The 9,392-nt window shown below is 45.5% G+C and overlaps 1 long non-coding RNA gene across 1 annotated transcript; it reads right to left on the bottom strand.

The window, feature by feature from the left end:
- Window positions 1-3,145: 3,145 nt before the first annotated feature.
- On the bottom strand, window positions 3,146-5,195 carry LOC118472185 (uncharacterized). The gene is made up of 2 exons (XR_004850172.1): window positions 4,969-5,195; window positions 3,146-4,189 (listed from the first exon to the last, which is right to left on the bottom strand). It is a non-coding gene; the product is annotated as an uncharacterized lncRNA (long non-coding RNA).
- Between the last annotated feature and the right edge of the window lie 4,197 nt (window positions 5,196-9,392).

Raw genomic sequence — 9,392 nt, 5'->3', positions numbered from 1 at the left:
TCGAGTGTGGTGCGAGTCGCCGTTTGAGCAAGGTCAAGTTGGTTGAAACGCTCGGTCGTCGAAGTGACCGTTGAATCAAGTCGTTCATGCATCGTTCTAATGTCAGCAGCAAGTCCATCAACTTGTCCCCTGACTTCCTGCAACTGGGCATCCACCATGTCGTGTGCTCCTGCCATAGTTAGCGCAAACACCAAAACACCAAAAGGAGAAAAAAAAACCAACGACAAAAACAGGGGTGTACTGCTCACAAGGCGCTCACACTAGTGTTGTTATCAAGTTCTTATCCGTTCTTACCAAGCCACAGTGGTGAACTGCAACCAACAGGTGGAACCGGTGAAAGATTGGATTAGCGATTGCCTGGAGAAACAGAAACCTTCTCGTCGTAGAAATATGTGGAGTTTTGGGTAGGCTGCACTCAAGTCAAGGATTAGCACGATCAAACAATAATGCAAAGTTGAATTATAGTGCAAAACACGAAACTATATTGCTGGCCACAGGTGCAAAGGATGGATGGAACTAGCAGAATGGCAGTACCGTAAATATTGTACTAGTGATGCCAAAAAGGCACTAGTAGAAATCACAGGTGATTTTGTTTTTCTTTTTAGTATGATTTTTTTGATATTTTTCTCAGCACAAGAAGCAACAAGATAGGAGCTACACGAAGTTTCACCTAAAACAGATATCAGATGTGGTCTATAGAAAATCAGGAAGTTCTCTGAAAAGCGTGCGAGAACTTTGACGGATTTTTTTATTTATTTTCCTGAATTTTTTTGACAATTTTGCCGAAACCCAAACAGACCGTAGGTGAGTTTGGCCGGCCTCAGAATGGTGTCAACTAGCTCCTGTAAAAATTTCAGATTTTTTGGACACCCGAGCGAAAAGATATGCCCGGTTTAAGGAAGGTACCTCAAGTTATGTTTTCAAACGACCGGGATGAAACAACCGTATCCTTTCTCCTTCGTTGTTTTTTGTTTCTGTTTTTTTTGACGTAACCGAAGGAGAAAAACAAGGAAACGATGTTGACTCGGTTTGTTTTTTCTTTTTCTGTTTTTTTTCGTAACCGAAGGAGAAAAACAAGGAAACGGCTGTTGACTCGGTTTGTTTTTTCTGTTTTTTTTTACGTAACCGAAGGAGAAAAACAAGGAAACGATGTTGACTCGGTTTGTGGCGTGATCAAAGGGTAGATGGTGGCGGCGCTAGGGTTTGAATGGTGGAAGAACACAATGCAACCAGCAACAAATGACGCGAAAGCACACAAATTCAACAATGCAGATTATTGAAAGAAAGTGCGAGGCTCAAAAGGGTGCTGGGATAAGATCTAACCTGAATTTTTATGTGGTTTTGTGGACTGTAGGAAAAAAAACGCTCGATAAACTCACCGATCAACCTGGAAATCTGATACCAATTGATGTAGCTGAGGTGCCCGATCTTTCGGCGAGTAGAGATAATTCCGATTTGGCGGAAGATGACCCTTGCGATCCGACTACGACGAGCAAGCCCGAGGCGCCAATGCAATCGCTGAACCAACTCCCTGTGGTTACCGACCTTGCTGATGCGAGATCGGCCTGATCACGAAGATCGTTTCCTGTGCGCAATCGAAGAACGAACAAGAACAAGATGCGAGCAATCTAATCTATTACTCGAGGGTGGAGTTCTGAATACACGAAGACAGCGCAGATTTGCGCGTGTTCGAGAGTAGCTAAGGCTAACGTAAAACAAAACTCGAGAATAAAGGAGGCGCAGCTCCTGGATAAATAGAGGGGGCGCAGCCCCTAGGGGCGGCCAACCCTAGGTCGTCCACTATGGGCCTCAGTTGGGCTGGTCGTCTATTCTTCTGGGCCCTCATTCTTCAGTAGCATGACGAAGTTAAGATCTCTGGCACGGGCCCGAGTGATTGGCCCAGCTAATGAAGGAAGTGGCACGGGCTCGAGTGCTGCTGGTGTCGTACTCATAGTGATGTCCTCATCACTTTCCATGTTGTGCTTGAACATTCCAATCCGAGCCCGCATGTGACCGTGGTGACCGTCACAAGTTGGTGTTCTTCTGCAGTCCGAATCCAGCATGTTCAAATCCTTTTCCCTTTTGGTCTTCTCCCTGGTTCCTAAGCAAAACAAGAGTGCACGGGTCTCCATGGTCTAACTATGATGGACATGCATTCAAGAGTGTAATCACCTGATGGTTGAGTTGACGAGCACGAGCGCGAGTAATGGGGCCAGAAGTAATGGGACCAGAAATTGGTACTTGTATTGGCATAGATGTATCAGTAGTGTGGATGTCTTCATCAGAAGCCCACCTCATACTCTGTGACAGACTTCTTCTCCTGCTTATAGGACTGCAAGTCAATCTTCATTTTCTCCAGAAAGGTGACCGGGTAGAATCTCCTTTCGAACTGCCTGATGAAAACATCCCATGATAGGACTCCTGGTGAGGAGGAGTGCGCTGCCTGGACGCCTCTCCACCAAATTTGCGCCTCTCCCTTCAGCAGCTGAGTGCCAAAGCGAACCCGATCTCCATATGCAATCTCGAAGACATTCATCTTATCCTCCACATAAGTCAACCAATCTGCCGCCTCGACCGGAGTACCACTGCCATCAAAAGAATCCAACTTCATGCCCATCCACTGCATCAGAGAAAGACCACTGACTGGAAGAGGCACCTCGGCCCCGCCACCTGGAACAGCACCCGCAGGGACAGCGCCCCTGGGCACTTCTCCACCTCCAGCACCCTGAGCAGCACCCGCAGGGGCGACAGGAATGGCTTGCCTCAGAAGGGCCAACTCCTGCTGCATGGCCTGCATCGTGGCTAACATTGCTACCGGACTCATCGAGTCCCCACTAGGAGCTTGCAGACTACCCCGAGCTCTACGAGGCGACATAGCTGCAGCCACAGGGATGAGTACAATAAGTAAATGAGATAAGCATAGCATCTCTTCAGATAATGTCAAAGCTAGCACAGACCATAACATAATCATATCAATAGCAAGACAGAAATCCCATCCTACATGTGCAGTGTGTCAATTTATTACTACTCCACTTGCTAGGACCTACAGCCTATTCCTCTGATACCAACTGTAACACCCCACTGGTCACATACAATGGATAATACCACAAACCCCACCCACCAAACTTACTCAACACAAGAGAAGTAATAAAGAAAGGATATATAGCAAAATCCGGCAGCACCTCCTTTGAAAACTAGCATAACAAGGAGGGGAAACATGAAGCTCATACAAGATATAAAGACATATAATTCACATAGTAGAAACTGAAATGCAAAAGTGGTAAAACTTAATTATGACCCAACTGAAGCAAAACAAATGGGATAAGAAACTCAGCCCACCCCAAAATAAACGCTCAACCAAGAACAAAGCAATTCACTAGACTTGTCCAACTCTGATTAACAACGTTATTAAATGGTGGTTCCTTTATTAAAGGTGTAGTGGCCGTGCTGCTACATCCCTCTATTCCCAGGCAGAAATTAGGTGCCTACATCAAACAATGCAAGATGTGAGATAACACATCTCAGCAAGTAAACATAACAACAACAAATAGGACATTGTAAATCAACTGTGCTTACACAACCACGTGTTCAGGACTTCTTTCTTTTCTTTTGAACAGTAAATTGCAGCAAGTAAACAAGTAACTAAAAGCTCAACGCCAAGTAGAATCACCATGCACAAGTCCAAATTATCCACATCCACATAATAGATTCAACACCTCTCCCATGAATGCACATGGCTACAAATGCAATAATGACTTCTGCCTCCATATCTCTAAGGATATGAAGCTGCACCATACCCCTTCTCGGGCAACATATGATGCTCAATGTACCGGTACGGTCGGACCATAAGATCGCGACGAAACTTCAATGCAATGGATGATGAGTGCATTATGCATGACAACATCATAAGTTCTTCCCAAATAAAAATGTGCTAGGCATTTATTTCCAACCATTCCACATAATAACCACTTGAGTAACATAATCAAACCTCAAACTCAACATACGAAATCCATGAAACATGAACATTTTTAAATGATGGTACTCAAAAGAAAATATGAATTTGAACATGATAGCACAACATAAACAAGTATAAGACTCCTCATCTGACAGACGGAATAACCATCACAGTTTTACTTGCCTTCACCGAAGTTTGGGCAAAATCCCTAAGAACGATCCGGAAGTCCACCACCTGTTTTTGACACCCAACTTAGTGCACCAAATTCACATAAAAAAAACTCAAAGACAACACCGCACCTACGCGCAATCTCAACCCCGCCGCGGTAACAATTCTCCCCTCACTAACCAAACTGCAGCGGCGCTGCTTAACAATTCCATAACTTAAAAATTAGGACAGCAGTGGTGTCAAACAAAAACTTCAGAGACAACTACATAAAATTTCCCACAAGTTTTGTATACGACTCATGATTAATTTCTAACATCTAATTACCTCTAAACGGTCCACAAAATAAACCCTGCAATCTGTTTTTTTCTGATTTGGGCAGCGACATACTCAGATTCAAACAGCGATAACTTTTAAAATATAATTCTGATTTGAGCGCATAAGTACTTGTTGGAAAGATAAGAAAAAGCCCTACATGATTCTCATACTGATTAACACTAATTACTCCCGAAAAATCCCCAGAAACTGCTAATACTACTGCTGTTCATCACTCTGAAAAATCTGTTTTTTTGGACAGCCACACACCCGGATTCAAACGATGATAACTTTTAATTTTTAACTCCAAATTGAGCGCATAAATACTCGTTGGAAAGGTAAAACAAAGTTCTACAAGATCCCCAAATTGATCCCCATTAATTCTTCACGAAAAAACCCTAAAAACTGCTAGAACTTCCGCTGTTCATCCACCACATAAAATTCTGGACAGCCCCCCTCTATCTAATCGCAAACACAACATCTAATCAATTGAATCGCAGCGCAAATGAACAAGGGATGAACACAAAAATCACCTTGGGTTCTCCCCCTTTCCTTCCTCCCTTCTTCCCTCCACCAAAACGGTTGGAGAAACGCACCACGAGACGACGATCCGAGCGGCAAGGATTGGCACCTTGGGAGGAGGGGATTGAGGGGGGGCGGCTAGGGTTTGGTGGCTGCAAAAATTGAGAGAGGAGGTGATGGGCAGGGGGGGCAGCGGCCAAGGGGAGGAGGAGAAGTGGGGGGGCGGCTGCACATGGGGGGAGGGGGTTAGGAGGGAGGCGGCTAGGGTTTGGGAGGGTTAATGGGCCGAAACACCTATTGCGGCCCAACTAACCCACGCGACAGCTCCCGACCGCAACGCTAGCGTCAAACCAAATAAATTCTACTGCCCTAGTTGTGAATGTTTTTCACAAAATTCCAAATCCCCAAAACAACAACCGGATGAGGAAAAAAACAAAAAGAACAACCCCCAACTTCTCTTCTTTGCAAACCGGGTATCACAACGTCACCCATTCCGAAAATAGGTATCGGGTGCATACAAACTCAGTTTTTGCCACCGGAACCATTTCTTCGTTTTTCGCAACGAACATGCCCAATCCACTACTTTAGGTCCAAAACTCATGTTACGGGAGGTTTCGCGCAATTTCGTTGCCGCACGTCACCCATTCCGAAAACGGGTATCGGGGTGCATACAAAGCATGAGTTTTTGCAACCGGAACCATTTCTTTGTTGTTCGCAACGAACATGCCCAATCCACAACTTTAGGTCCAAAACTCATGTTTGGGGTGCTTTCGAGCAATTTCGTTGCCGCGCGTCACCCATACCGAAAACGGGTATCAGGGTGCATACAAAGCACGAGTTCATGCCACCGGAACCATTTCTTCGTTTTTCTCAACGAACATGCCCAATCCACTACTTTAGGTCCAAAACTCATGTTTGGGTTGGTTTCGCGAAATTTCGTTGCCGCACGTCACCCATTCCGAAAATAGGTATCGGGTGCATACAAACTCAGTTTTTGTCACCGAAACCATTTCTTCGTTTTTCGCAACGAACATGCCCAATCCACTACATTAGGTCCAAAACTCATGTTTGGGTTGGTTTCACGCAATTTCGTTGCCGCACGTCACCCATTCCGAAAACGGGTATCGGGTGCATACAAACTCAGTTTTTGTCACCGGAACCATTTCTTCGTTTTTCGCAACGAACATGCCCAATCCACTACTTTAGGTCCAAAACTCATGTTTGGGTTGGTTTCACGCAATTTCGTTGTCGCATGTCACCCATTCCGAAAACAAGTATCGGGTGCATACAAACTCAGTTTTTGCCACCAGAACCATTTCTTTGTTTTTCGCAACGAACATGCCTAATCCATTACTTTAGGTCCAAAACACATGTTTGGATCGTTTCGCGCAATTTTGTTGCCGTACGTCACCCATTCCAAAAACGGGTACCGGGGTGCATTCAAAGCACGAGTTTTTGCCACTGGAACCATTTCTTCGTTTTTCGCAACGAACATGCCCAATCCACAACATTACGTCCAAAACTCATGTTTGGGGTGCTTTCGTGCAATTTCGTTGCCGCACGTCACCCATTCCGAAAATGGGTATCAGGGTGCATACAAAGCACGAGTTTTTGCCACCGGAACCATTTCTTCGTTTTTCGCAACGAACATGCCCAATCCACTACTTTAGGTCCAAAACTCATGTTTAGGGTGGTTTCGCGCAATTTCGTTGCCGCACGTCACCCATTCCGAAAACGGGTATCGGGACAAAGCACGAGTTTTTGCAACCGGAACCATTTATTCGATTTTCGCAACGAACATGCCCAATCCACAACTTTAGGTCCAAAACTCATGTTTGGGGTGCTTTCGCGCAATTTCATTGCCGCACGTCACCCATTCCAAAAACGGGTGTCAGGGTGCATACAAAGCACGATTTTTTTGCCACCGGAACCATTTCTTCGTTTTTCGCAACGAACATGCCCAATCCACTACTTTAGGTCCAAAACTCATATTTGGGGTGGTTTCGCGCAATTTCGTTGCTAAACGTCACCCATTCCGAAAACGGGTATCGGGGTGCATACAAAGCATGAGTTTTTGCAACCGGAACCATTTCTTTGTTGTTCGCAACAAACATGCCCAATCCACAACTTTAGGTCCAAAACTCATGTTTGGGGTGCTTTCGTGCAATTTCGTTGCCGCACGTCACCCATTCCGAAAACGGCTATCAGGGTGCATACAAAGCACGAGTTTTTGCCACCGGAACCATTTCTTCGTTTTTCGCAACGAACATGCCCAATCCACTAATTTAGGTCCAAAACTCATGTTTGTGGTGGTTTCGCGCAATTTCGTTGCCGCACGTCACCCATTCTGAAAACGGGTATCGGGGTGCATACAAAGCACGAGTTTTTGCAACCGGAACCATTTCTTCGTTTTTCTCAACGAACATGCCCAATCCACTACTTTTGGTCCAAACTCATGTTTGGGGTGGATTCGCGCAATTTCGTTGCCGCACGTCACCCATTACGAAAACGGGTATCGGGTGCATACAAACTCAGTTTTTGCAACCGGAACCATTTCTTCGTTGTTTGCAACGAACATGCCCAATCCACTACTTTAGGTCCAAAACTCATGTTTGGGGAGGTTTCGCGCAATTTCGTTGCCGCTCGTCACCATTCCGAAAACGGGTATCGGGGTGCATACAAAGCACGAGTTTTTGCCACCGGAACGATTTCTTTGTTTTTCGCAACGAACATGCCCAATCCACAAATTTAGGTCCAAAACTCATGTTTGGGTGCTTTCGCGCAATTTCGTTGCCGCACGTCACCCATTCCAAAAACGGGTGTCAGGGTGCATACAAAGCACGATTTTTTTGCCACCGGAATCATTTCTTCGTTTTTCGCAACGAACATGCCCAATCCACTACTTTAGGTCCAAAACTCATGTTTGTGGTGGTTTTGCGCAATTTCGTTGCCGCACGTCACCCATTCCGAAAACGGGTATCGGGGTGCATACAAAGCACGAGTTTTTGCAACCGGAACCATTTCTTCGTTTTTCGCAACGAACATGCCCATTCCATAACTTTAGGTCCAACACTCATGTTTGGGGTGCTTTCGCGCAATTTTGTTGCCGCACGTCACTCATACCGAAAACGTGTATCAGGGTGCATACAAAGCACGAGTTTATGCCACCGGAACCATTTCTTCGTTTTTCGCAACGAACATGCCCAATCCACTACTTTAGGTCCAAAACTCATGTTTGGGTTGGTTTCGCGCAATTTCGTTGCCGCACGTCACCCATTCCGAAAATAGGTATCGGGTGCATACAAACTCAGTTTTTGCCACCGGAACCATTTCTTCGTTTTTCGCAACGAACATGCCCAATCCAGTACTTTAGGTCCAAAACTCATGTTATGGGAGGTTTCGCGCAATTTCGTTGCCGCACGTCACCCATTCCGAAAACGGGTATCGGGGTGCAAACAAAGCATGAGTTTTTGCAACCGGAACCATTTCTTTGTTGTTCGCAACGAACATGCCCAATCCACAACTTTAGGTCCAAAACTCATGTTTGGGGTGCTTTCGAGCAATTTCGTTGCCGCACGTCACCCATACCGAAAACGGGTATCAGGGTGCATACAAAGCACGAGTTTATGCCACCGGAACCATTTCTTCGTTTTTCTCAACGAACATGCCCAATCCACTACTTTTGGTCCAAAACTCATGTTTGGGGTGGTTTCGCGCAATTTCGTTGCCGCACGTCACCCATTCCGAAAACGGGTTTCGGGGTGCATACAAAGCATGAGTTTTTGCAACCGGAACCATTTCTTTGTTGTTCGCAACGAACATGCCCAATCCACAACTTTAGGTCCAAAACTCATGTTTGAGGTGCTTTCGCGCAATTTCGTTGCCGCACGTCACCCATACCGAAAACGGGTATCAGGGTGCATACAAAGCACGAGTTTATGCCACCGGAACCATTTCTTCGTTTTTCGCAATGAACATGCCCAATCCACTACTTTAGGTCCAAAACTCATGTTTGGGTTGGTTTCGCGAAATTTCGTTGCCGCACGTCACCCATTCCGAAAATAGGTATCGGGTGCATACAAACTCAGTTTTTGTCACCGGAACCATTTCTTCGTTTTTCGCAACAAACATGCCCAATCCACTTCTTTAGGTCCAAAACTCATGTTTGGGTTGGTTTCACGCAATTTCGTTGCCGCACGTCACCCATTCCAAAAACGGGTGTCAAGGTGCATACAAAGCACGATTTTTTGCTACCGGAACCATTTCTTCGTTTTTCGCAACGAACATGCCCAATCCACTACTTTAGGTCCAAAACTCATGTTTGGGTTGGTTTCACGCAATTTCGTTGCCGCATGTCACCCATTCCGAAAACAAATATCGGGTGCATATAAACTCAGTTTTTGCCACCAGAACCATTTCTTCGTTTTTCACAACG

The sequence above is a fragment of the Zea mays genome, chromosome 6 (assembly GCF_902167145.1).
Source record: "Zea mays cultivar B73 chromosome 6, Zm-B73-REFERENCE-NAM-5.0, whole genome shotgun sequence".
Taxonomy (NCBI): Eukaryota; Viridiplantae; Streptophyta; class Magnoliopsida; order Poales; family Poaceae; genus Zea; species Zea mays.
Note: the sequence above shows the minus strand (reverse complement) of the source record. Positions and strands in the feature narration are given on the sequence as shown.